Source organism: Petaurus breviceps, unplaced genomic scaffold (assembly GCF_028583685.1).
Source record: "Petaurus breviceps papuanus isolate PSGF00001 unplaced genomic scaffold, PetGlider_PUasm1.0 90849, whole genome shotgun sequence".
Lineage (NCBI taxonomy): Eukaryota > Metazoa > Chordata > Mammalia > Diprotodontia > Petauridae > Petaurus > Petaurus breviceps.
The window spans coordinates 20824332-20834212 of NW_027187361.1; positions in this window are offsets into that span (position 1 = coordinate 20824332).

A 9881-nucleotide genomic window follows, 5' to 3' on the forward strand; every position below is an offset into this window, starting at 1 on the left:
GTATGGCTCAAAGAATGTCAGAAGAAATATCTCTATCCCCTTTTTTTCCCAACAGTCCTCTAACGGAGACATTTTCCTGGCAGTAAGGGAAAAAGGAAAGTAAGACCAGAAGTTTGGTCACTCTGCCCTCCTCAAAGAGATGATAGACAACTCTAGACTTTTATCTATCCACTCCTTTAAGAGTATTTGTGTAGGGGATGTGGTTTTCAGGTTCAAGATAAACTTCTAAGCACTATTTATTACTGGGGGAAGGAGGATCCCAAGCTTTTTATCCAAATCATGGTTGCCTTCCCACCAAATACACAGAAGAACATATATCAGGCAATTCAGAGCAAAGGAACTTTCTCATTGGGAATGAGGTAACTCAGTTCAGCTGAGTCCTAGATCTCACCAAAAGGGAAAATGGCCAGGAGTCTCTGGTATGGCAAACTGGGGATATGATAAAAACTATTGGCTACTCGCCTGTTATGTCAGATTTTTCCCAGATTCTTCTCCCTTCAGCAACCTAAAGTGAACCTGCCTGAAGAGACTGAGGAGCTTGACAAGACTCATGAGATTTAAGAGTGGAACTGTCCTCTCTTTTGCTCTGGCTAATCCTACCTTGCCCCTCACATGGGCACTGATCCCCATGAATGAGGAGACCATAATCTCAGTGAGGAGAGTCCCATAATGATGGACTTTGGGACTCGGATTACATATAAACAAACTATATACAGAATAAATACGTGAGAAAAAGATTTAGGGAAGAAAAGAGAGTAGCACTTATTAACTACCCACTGTGTGCCAAGCACTCTGCGAAGTGCTTTGCAAATATCTCATTTGATCCTCACAACAACCTGGGAGAGTAAGTGCTTTCATTTTCCTCAATCTACAGTTGAGGAAACAAAGGCAAACAGGTTAAATGACATGCCCAGAGTCAGAGTAAATGAGAGACAAAGACCATTGTCTCATAAAGAGCTGGCTCTTCACCAACAAGCACTTAATATTCTAAGAGGTAGAACTGGAAAGAGAGTACAATCCAGCCATAGAGGAGCAAGTGAGAGCACATGCGATCAGCAAAGCGAGATGTACGAGAAACTGCAAGAAGGCCAGTTTTCACAGCACTTAGCACAGTGCTTGGCACACAGGAGGTGCTTAACTCAAAGGCCAAGCCATCACTCATATTGTGACTGGATCCAAGAGGTAATGGCCAAGTAGGGGAATGCTTCCCAGAATGACATAGAGCAGACACAGAGCAGAACATTTGACTGCTCTGTGGCTACTGTGAATAGCTGGCGAGGCCTATGAAGGCCCCTGAAACACCAGTCAAGTAGGCTCTGCTCATACCTCTGATTCAGGAGAGACCTGCTCAGTGGGATGCTACTGCTCTTGTAAATAACAGTAAGGAATGGAGTAGTGTAAAGTTTTAAGCTTGCCCTCCCTCCTCAAAATCATGATGATGATCTGCTTGACAACGTAGCAAGTGGTGCTCATGAACAGAATACATGGGACAAAATTAGAAATAGCGACATCCAACATGTTAACAATGTGTAGGTACAGAGAGAGAGGGCAGCTAGGTGACCCAGTGGATGGAACACAGGACCTCGAGTCAGGAAGACTTGAGTTGAAATCTAGTCTCCTAACAAGTCCCCTCACCCTGTTTGCCTCAATTTCCTTGTTTGTAAAATGAACTGGAGAAGGAAATGGCAAACCATGCCCGTATCGTTCCCAAGAAAGTCCCAACATAGGGTCATAAAGAAGAGGTGCAAATAGTGCTGACTGCTAAAGCTGGCAAAGCCAAAGGATACAGGAAAGGGATCTGACATATGAACGCTTTGGTTTGCTTCAGTGCTACATCACAGCAGAAAACTCCCAGCTATAGGCACAAATTTCCTGCTGCTTTTTGTCAACACATCCTCACCTCTATGCTACCTAACATGACATCACCAGTGAGCCCTTGAGATATTGGCCAATCATGTGCTTATGTTCACAATGTGCAGTATTCACAGCTACTGTCACTCAAACATCTCTAATCTCTCTCTGTGTCTATCTCTGTTGCTCTTTCAGTCTTTTCCTCTTTCTCTCTTCATCTCTCTCTTTCTCTCTGTCTCTGTCTTTTCCTCTCTTTCTCCACCTCTCTCTGTCTTTGTCTCTGTCTTTTCCTCTCTTTCTCTCTCCATCTCTGTCTTTCTCTGTCTCTCTCTGTCTTTTCCTCTCTTTCTCTCCTCCATCTCTGTCTTTCTCTCTGTCTCTGTCTTTTCCTCTCTTTATCTCTCTGTCTTTCTATCTCTCTGTCTCTCGCTCCCTCCCTCCTACCTTTCCTCTGTCTCTTTCTGTATATAATAAATCCCTCTGCTCCGATGTACATTAGATCATAAACTTTTTGAAAGCATATTGAATTTTATCTGCACTTGATATCTTCAACTCAATAACTCGCACTTAGCGCAGTGCTATTCACACAGCAGATACATAAGGTTTACCATATTATATTGTATTGTGTTGTATTATATTTCATTGCATCATATTACATTGAATTGCATTATTGGGGAAGAACAGACCCACAGTTCATTCGACTAGTTTTAAGAGTCTTTGAAGCCAAATATTTTTGTCACTCTACCATTGACTTACCGGGAAGGAGAAGTTTAGTAAAACATTTTACTTTTAAAAGGTTCTTTATTAATTTACACATCTTTACATTGTGATAATAGTAACTAACTATGTGTAACTAATATGCATTTCTGACAATCAGTTAACAGTTGTGCAGTCAACTCTCATGTATCACAGGCAGGTAATCTGAATTTCAAATTCAGAAAGTCTTACTTTTACACTGTTGTTAACATTGTCAGCATTACTGCTGAATTAAGTACTATATTGAAATGATCATGATTTTTCTTTACTCTGGTGTGATAGAAGTTTAAAGAGAATAATAATAGTAATAGTTGATTTTTATATAGAACTTCTTTGCATATATTATGTTGTTTGAGCTTTTTAACAACCCTGGAAGGCAGGTGCTCTTACTATCCCAAATTTACAGAAGAAAGGGAATCTGGGAGAGGTGGAGAGGCATACAGTGCTAGTGTCCTCACTCCTAGTAGCTTTTTGGACATACTGAGTCCTAGAGAAAGTCTAAAAATCAAAATAACGATCTCTCTGCACAAAGTAAGTTATGAAGGAGTAGAATGGCAGATGACTAGTTTTGATTTACATTGTTGAGCAAATTGATCCAATAAATTACAATTGAAATAATGGTAACTCTGGAGTCAAAAGACCTGGGTTTAAATGATTTCTCTGATGCTTACTAACTGTATGACCTTGGGTAACTCATTTAACTCCTTGGACCTGAGTTTCCTTAACTCTAAAATAAGGGCACTGGACTAGATTGTTTCAGAAGTCCCTTCCAGCTCTAAATCTAGGAAATGTGAATGAAAATTCTATATTGATTCCTCATCAGATGGCAGAGTTCTTTCAGTCTCCTCCCCAAAGAAAGAAAGGTTTTAAATATAACCAGATAACAGACCTGTATCTATGAACCAAAGACTAGACTAGCCAAGTTCCCAGGGAATCCTTCCAAGAAGGATGAAGATCAAATGATGAGTTTCTCTTTGGATAGATGAATTCATAAAAAAAGTATTTATGATGCCTTAGAGGGATGTCAATCTGTGTCGGTGGACTGCATGGTGGAATTAGGGCTCCTTCAAATATGGAGGGATGGCAGCAAAAAACCCAAATATAATAATACCATAAGGAACCTTTTGTTGTTTTTGGTATAGTCTAGGCTCCTATAGTCAGGGGTGCAAAGACCCACCCTCATAAAGTGATAATCACATATGGTTGCTGGTTAGAGGTGGGGTATCATAGTGAAGAGAGAGCAAGTCAACCTGGCTTCAAGTTCTGCCTTCTGTAGTATACTGGTAAAGCAAACCAGGCCAATTACTTAACCCTTTGGCATTCTAGCAACTTTCTAAGACTTCTAAAAAAAGTTCCCATCTACATTGGCGGAGGGAAACTCCTAATAGGCATGCTCTGTAAATAAATGAAATTACAGATGTGGTTACTCTCCATATGGAAGATGTGATAGGAGGTACAAGGAGAGGAGTTGTTCTTCGGTTGTGTCTGGCTCTGTGACCCCATTGGAGGTTTTCTTAGCTAAAATACTGGAGTGGCTTTCCATTTCCTTCTCGAGCTCATTTTACAGATGAGGAAAGTAAGGCAAACAGGGTTAAGTGACTTGTCCAGTATCACACCGCTAGTAAGTGTCTGAAGCCAAGTTTGAACTTAAGAAGATGATGAGTCTTCCTGATTCCAAGCCTGGCACTCTATCCACTGTACCACCTAGCTGGATTTAGCAAGTTACAAACTGCTATTTCCAGAGGTGGGGGAAGCAGCCTCTTCTGAATGAGTGTTCTTGAAAATTTAGAACTTTCCAAGTATGGAGCATTTCTTTGAAATGATCCATTCATTGGTTTGAAATATTATTAATTTCCTTAAGATAGGAGATTTGTTTTTACCTGTAACCACAACCAATTATTTGGGGGAGGATTCTCTTCCAAATTAAGATTGTGGCTCTGTGAGTTTGTGTGTGTGAGAGAGTTTGTGTGAATGTGTGTGTGTGCCCATGTTCCTTTACATTACTGCAGTAATCTAGAGTTGGCTCTATTTCATCATTGATTTACTGATTCACTCATATAAGCCAAAGAATTATGTACTCCATAATTATTTATACATAAGGAAAATAAAATCACATAATACATTAAAATTTATAAAGCACTTTATATATCTTTGCTTGGAGACTTACAAAATCCCCATGAGTCAGGTTGACTTTATGGAAGAGAATGGAGGCACAAGGAGCGGATAAGTGACTTAGGGCATAATTCAAATGCGGGTCTTCCTAAGGACAAGGCTAGTCTCTGTCCACTTTGCCATGCTTCATTAAATATTTTATGAGGAACTATTTTCTCCACATACCCTTCTATTCAATCACATTCATTTTTACTTTTCCTTGTCACACAGAAATAGCAGAGTGGCAGTTAGAAAATTGTGCTATGTATTTAGTTATTCTTTATTCAGAGTTTTATCTCTGAAACATATTCTTCTAAATAAATTCTTTCAAGTGTCATTCTAGTGTCCACAAAATATATAACTTTTTTTTTGGAAATCTTTTACCACAAACAGCATGTGTTTTCCAAGTAATTATTTGTCACATGAAATAATTGGGTCAATAAATCTGTTAATAGGAAAATGATCCATGTAATTGCTGAAATCTGAAATAACTGAAGAAACAAAAGTTTTAGCTTCTGAGCATATTGATCTGTTAAGCAATGTATGCCAATTTGTAATGGGAACGGGAATTTGGAGATCTTCTCTGCCCCTTAATAGACCTAAGGGAATTTGGAGATCATCCCTGCCTCCTAATAGTCTGAATGTAATCACATGGAGTCAGTGGTGGGAGGAATTTGCTGAAGGGTGGAGCAGAGGCCACAGGAAGCTGGGAGTCAGAACAGTTAGAGCTGGAGGGAGGAGAGCACACACCTATGCAGACAACTCAACTTATGAGTGTTGGTTTGTGGGAAGGCTAAAGGATGGTGTGGCTCTCTGCCACATTGTGGTGTATTAACTCCTATGTTGCTATGATGGATTTGGTTTCCTGGTGTTGGGATTCAGTTTTCTGAATAAATGTTTTGCTTCTGTCTTCTATATGGAGAATTTGTTACATTTTGCAAGTGAGCATTATACCGGCACATTCACAGTCACCATCAGTGCTATGAATATTGAGTTGGTACTATACAATTGCATAACAACTCAGAACCAGGCTTCCTCAGCTTGGCACTGGACCCCAAATGCAAGGGGAGAACAATTTTTATGCATTAAAAGAAAATAAATAACAGGATATAAACAATGATACAAGATTGGGTAATCTGATTTTTAATTGGAAGAAATATTAGGGGCATTCCAAGTTGGAGATGGGATAAGTAAATTTTGAGATTTGGGAAGGGGGAGGGTGAAGGGTGGACTTTTCTGGATGTGAACCAAGATGTCACTCAATTCCCATGATTAGCGAGCAGGTCGAATTTATAGGAAAATGAAACTCAGGTATCAGAATGGATCAAGTTTTACATGATAGAGTCAGTTTGATTCACATACTTCCCATAATTCTCTCCATTTCTAGCCAAAAATAAAGTATTGGATGTACAGCTCTAGTCTCAACATTGTCTTAGTTCAGGTTCCATGGTGGGAAGAAATGAGGCACTTGTAAGTCACTGAGCATTTATAACAGGAAGTTGACTTTGCCCTAAAACAGCAAGGATCTACGTTGATGATTATTATAAGCCTTAAGTTTCTCTGGTTGTGATTCTCTTCCTCTTCTTCATTTGATATCAGAAACACTTTTGGTCAAGGGTAATCGTATTTGCACAGGCTTTGGACATGCATATAATCTGAGAAGCCTACCTAGATTCCACATGGTTGGAATTTTTTGTGCCCTTAGATTTCCAGGAAGCTACATCAGAGAAATTAGGACTAGTCAAGTCCTAGAGGCAGCATTGTCTTAGGCCTAACCCATGTGAGGGGGTGAGAAGTGAGCTGTGTCAGGGAACATGGGGCCATTCAGGTAGGCTAATCCGGTCCCAGATGTGGTTTTGTTGTGGTTTTTGTTTTGTTTTGTCTTTTGGTAAAGCCTCCACATGTTGCAGGTGAGAGGAGAGAAGCTATGTCAAGGAAATGCTGGTGCTGTCAAAATAGCTTCTTGAAGTAGGCTGTTAACTCATCAGAAACAACAAGCAACTCCTAATTTCTTCTGCATCAACCATTATTTCTCATCCAAAAGCTTCATTATCTGGAAAAACCCTTCTCGTTCCCTATCTGAACTTTCCCTTTGAAATCCTTTTCCTCTTCATTAGACTGTAAGCTCCTTGGAGGCAGGGGATTATCTTTTGCCTGTTTTTTGTATCCCTAGTGCTTAGTACAGTACCTTGCATATAGTAGGTATTTAATGTTTATTGATCAATTGACATTTAGGAAGAAAAAAAAGAAAATGTAAGAAAGATTCTAGAACTGGAAGAATCTTACAGTTACAGAGATGATATGGATCCTCTAAAGCAAATGATTCTGTAAGTTAACATACAGGCAAGGACTTCATTCTTTTCTCCTCATCTGTTTGCCAGCCTCCGCATGTACTTCCTCTTCATAATGTGATATTGTAAATGGAGAAAAGATCAAACATGGACCCCCACACATCAGCGGCTTGGTGCCCTCATTAACTTCTTCCTGATTGGTGTCAAATTGCTGTCTGAATTATAATTGATAATGAAGATAATGTCTGAATTATGCAAAACCATTTCCTCAGCACACATATTAGCCATGGAATCTTCTGAGAGAGAAATGGGATTTTTCAAACCAAAGATATTATTTCCTCAGCACAGAACAGACTATCTATAAAAGGTGAAACAACTAAGGCTGGTTTTGCTGACAATGAATGGTTATAGGCATAATCTTTTCCCTCACTCCAAATTTTTTAACTTTATTGTTCTACAATTATGAGGTGATAAATGAAATTCTTTTCAATTCATCTTGCACATAATTATCTGGTATGGGTATTTTTCTTCAAACAGAAATCCATTCTATCAACCCTGTGTGAACAGTAGTATTTATCATCTCTTGTATATTAACAAATCAAAGATCATTGGATGTCGTGATTTAAACAGTGACACAGATCTGTTGACAATCATAACTTTAAAAAATGTGACTGAATTATAGAATTAGGTAACTAATTCAGGGATCAGATTGCTTCTTGTTCTGATTGATGTGGACAAGGCTTTTCTACTAAATTAGTAAAACAGGAAAGAAACTTTGAAACTCCCTGCTGAGTGAGGCAAAAGAAATAATGGTTCTTCTAGGTAATAAATGAACATTTTGTTCAGAAGCCTATATGGCATACAGTATTATGGGAATATCCAATGTCTTGCACTGGGTGAGAGTGCCAGACTTGGAGTCACATAGTCTGAGTTCTAATCCTGACTCTTCCACTCACTATCTATATAAACTTGGTCAAGTCTCTGTGCTTTATCATTTTCCCCATCCATAAAATGGGGGTATTAGTCTATATGGCCTCTAACACTCCTTTCAGCTCTATATTTATGATCCTATGCTTCCCCAGTAACTTGCTTTGCATTTTAAACAATGTAGCAAAGTATTGGAAGGATGATCTCCTGATACTGGGAATTTGAACTGCTCAGTGTGCTGTATTGAAAAGGATACTGGACTTATACTCTGGCTTTGTGGGTTCAAAAGCTACTTCAAAGAATTTTCTTAAAGGACATGTTTTGTCGATCTTGATGCCCTACATAAATGGGATAAGTTCTTAGCTTAAAATACTATGGATTTCCCTATTCATTTTTCTGTCAACCTAGTGACAGAAACAATGTAGTGCTTTTCTCATAATATACTTGTAGGACAGACATTATTTATCCCTATGCAAAGATGGGTAAATAGAGATTCAGGGAGATTTGTAATTTACATATAACCACAATTTGTAAGTGGCCAAGGCCACTAACCTCTCCAGCACTATCCTTTCTCCTGACTTTCAGTCTCTCATCTCCAATTGCCATTCAGTCATCTCAAACTGGCAGTCCAGTAGACATCTTAAACTCAACATGTCCAAAACCCAACTTATTGCTTTTTCCCTTAAGCCTTCAATTCTTTCAACCTTCTCTATTACCATTGAGGACAAAAACAGCTTTCTAGTACCCCAGGATCACAAATTGGATGTCATCCTTGACTTCTCGTTATTTCTCCCCTCATCCCATCGGTTGTCAAGACCTGTCAATTTCACCTTCTTAACATCTCTCAAGCATGCCTCCTTCTCACTTCCAATACTGTCACCACTCTAGTGCAGTGCCTTGTCACTGGGATCCCACCTAGACTACTACCACAATAGGCTGCTGCTGGGTCTGCCTGCCTCAAGTCTCCCCACTCCAATCGATCCTCCATTCAGCCAGCAAAGTGATTTTCCTAAAACAAAGGCCCAACTTTGTCAGCCTATACTCAGCAAACTCCAGGGGTTCCCTCTCATCTCCAGGATCAAATATAAAATTCTGTTTTATGTTCAAAACTTCATAACTTAGCCCTGTCCCATCCCCAGCCTTTTCAGTCTTCTTGCACCTTACACTCCTCAATGTGCTCTTTGATCAATGTGCTCTCACTCTCTCACGAACAAGACACTGCACCTCTCAAGTCTAGGTATTTTCTCTGGTTGTCTCCCATATCTATAATATTCTGTGTCTTCATATCTGCCTCCTCATGGCCCTGGCTTCTTTAAAGTCATAGGTAAAATCCGAGCTTCTGCAGAAAGCCTTTCCCAGCCCATCTTAACTCTAGTGCCTTCAGTTTGTTAATTTTGTCTTATTTATCCTGTACATACCTTGCTTCTACATATTTGTCTGTTGTCTTCCCTTTAGATTATTAGATCCTAGAGGTCAGAGAATGTATTTTGCTTTTCTTTGTATACTCAACACTTGGTACAAAGCCTGGAACAAAGTAGTCACTTGATAAGCAGTTTTTGACAGACTGATTAGAACCCAAGTTCTTAGGAAGTTTGAGATCCGTGTGTTCTCCACTATACTATTTTGCCTTTAAGGTTTCTATGTATTATTTTTATAGTTACACTAATGGAAGTGGTGACTACAAGATATGGAAACCTTAGGATTTGTTCTTGGGGGCGGCTAGGTGGTGCAGTGAATGGAGCACCGGCCCTGGAGTCAGGAGGACGTGGGTTCAGGTCCAGACTCAGACACTTAACACAAGGACTGGCCGTGTGACCTTGGGTGAGTCACCTAACCCCAATTGCCCTCCAAAAAGCAAAAAAAAAAAAATGGTTTGTTCTGGTGCTATCAAGAATTGCAGAAAGT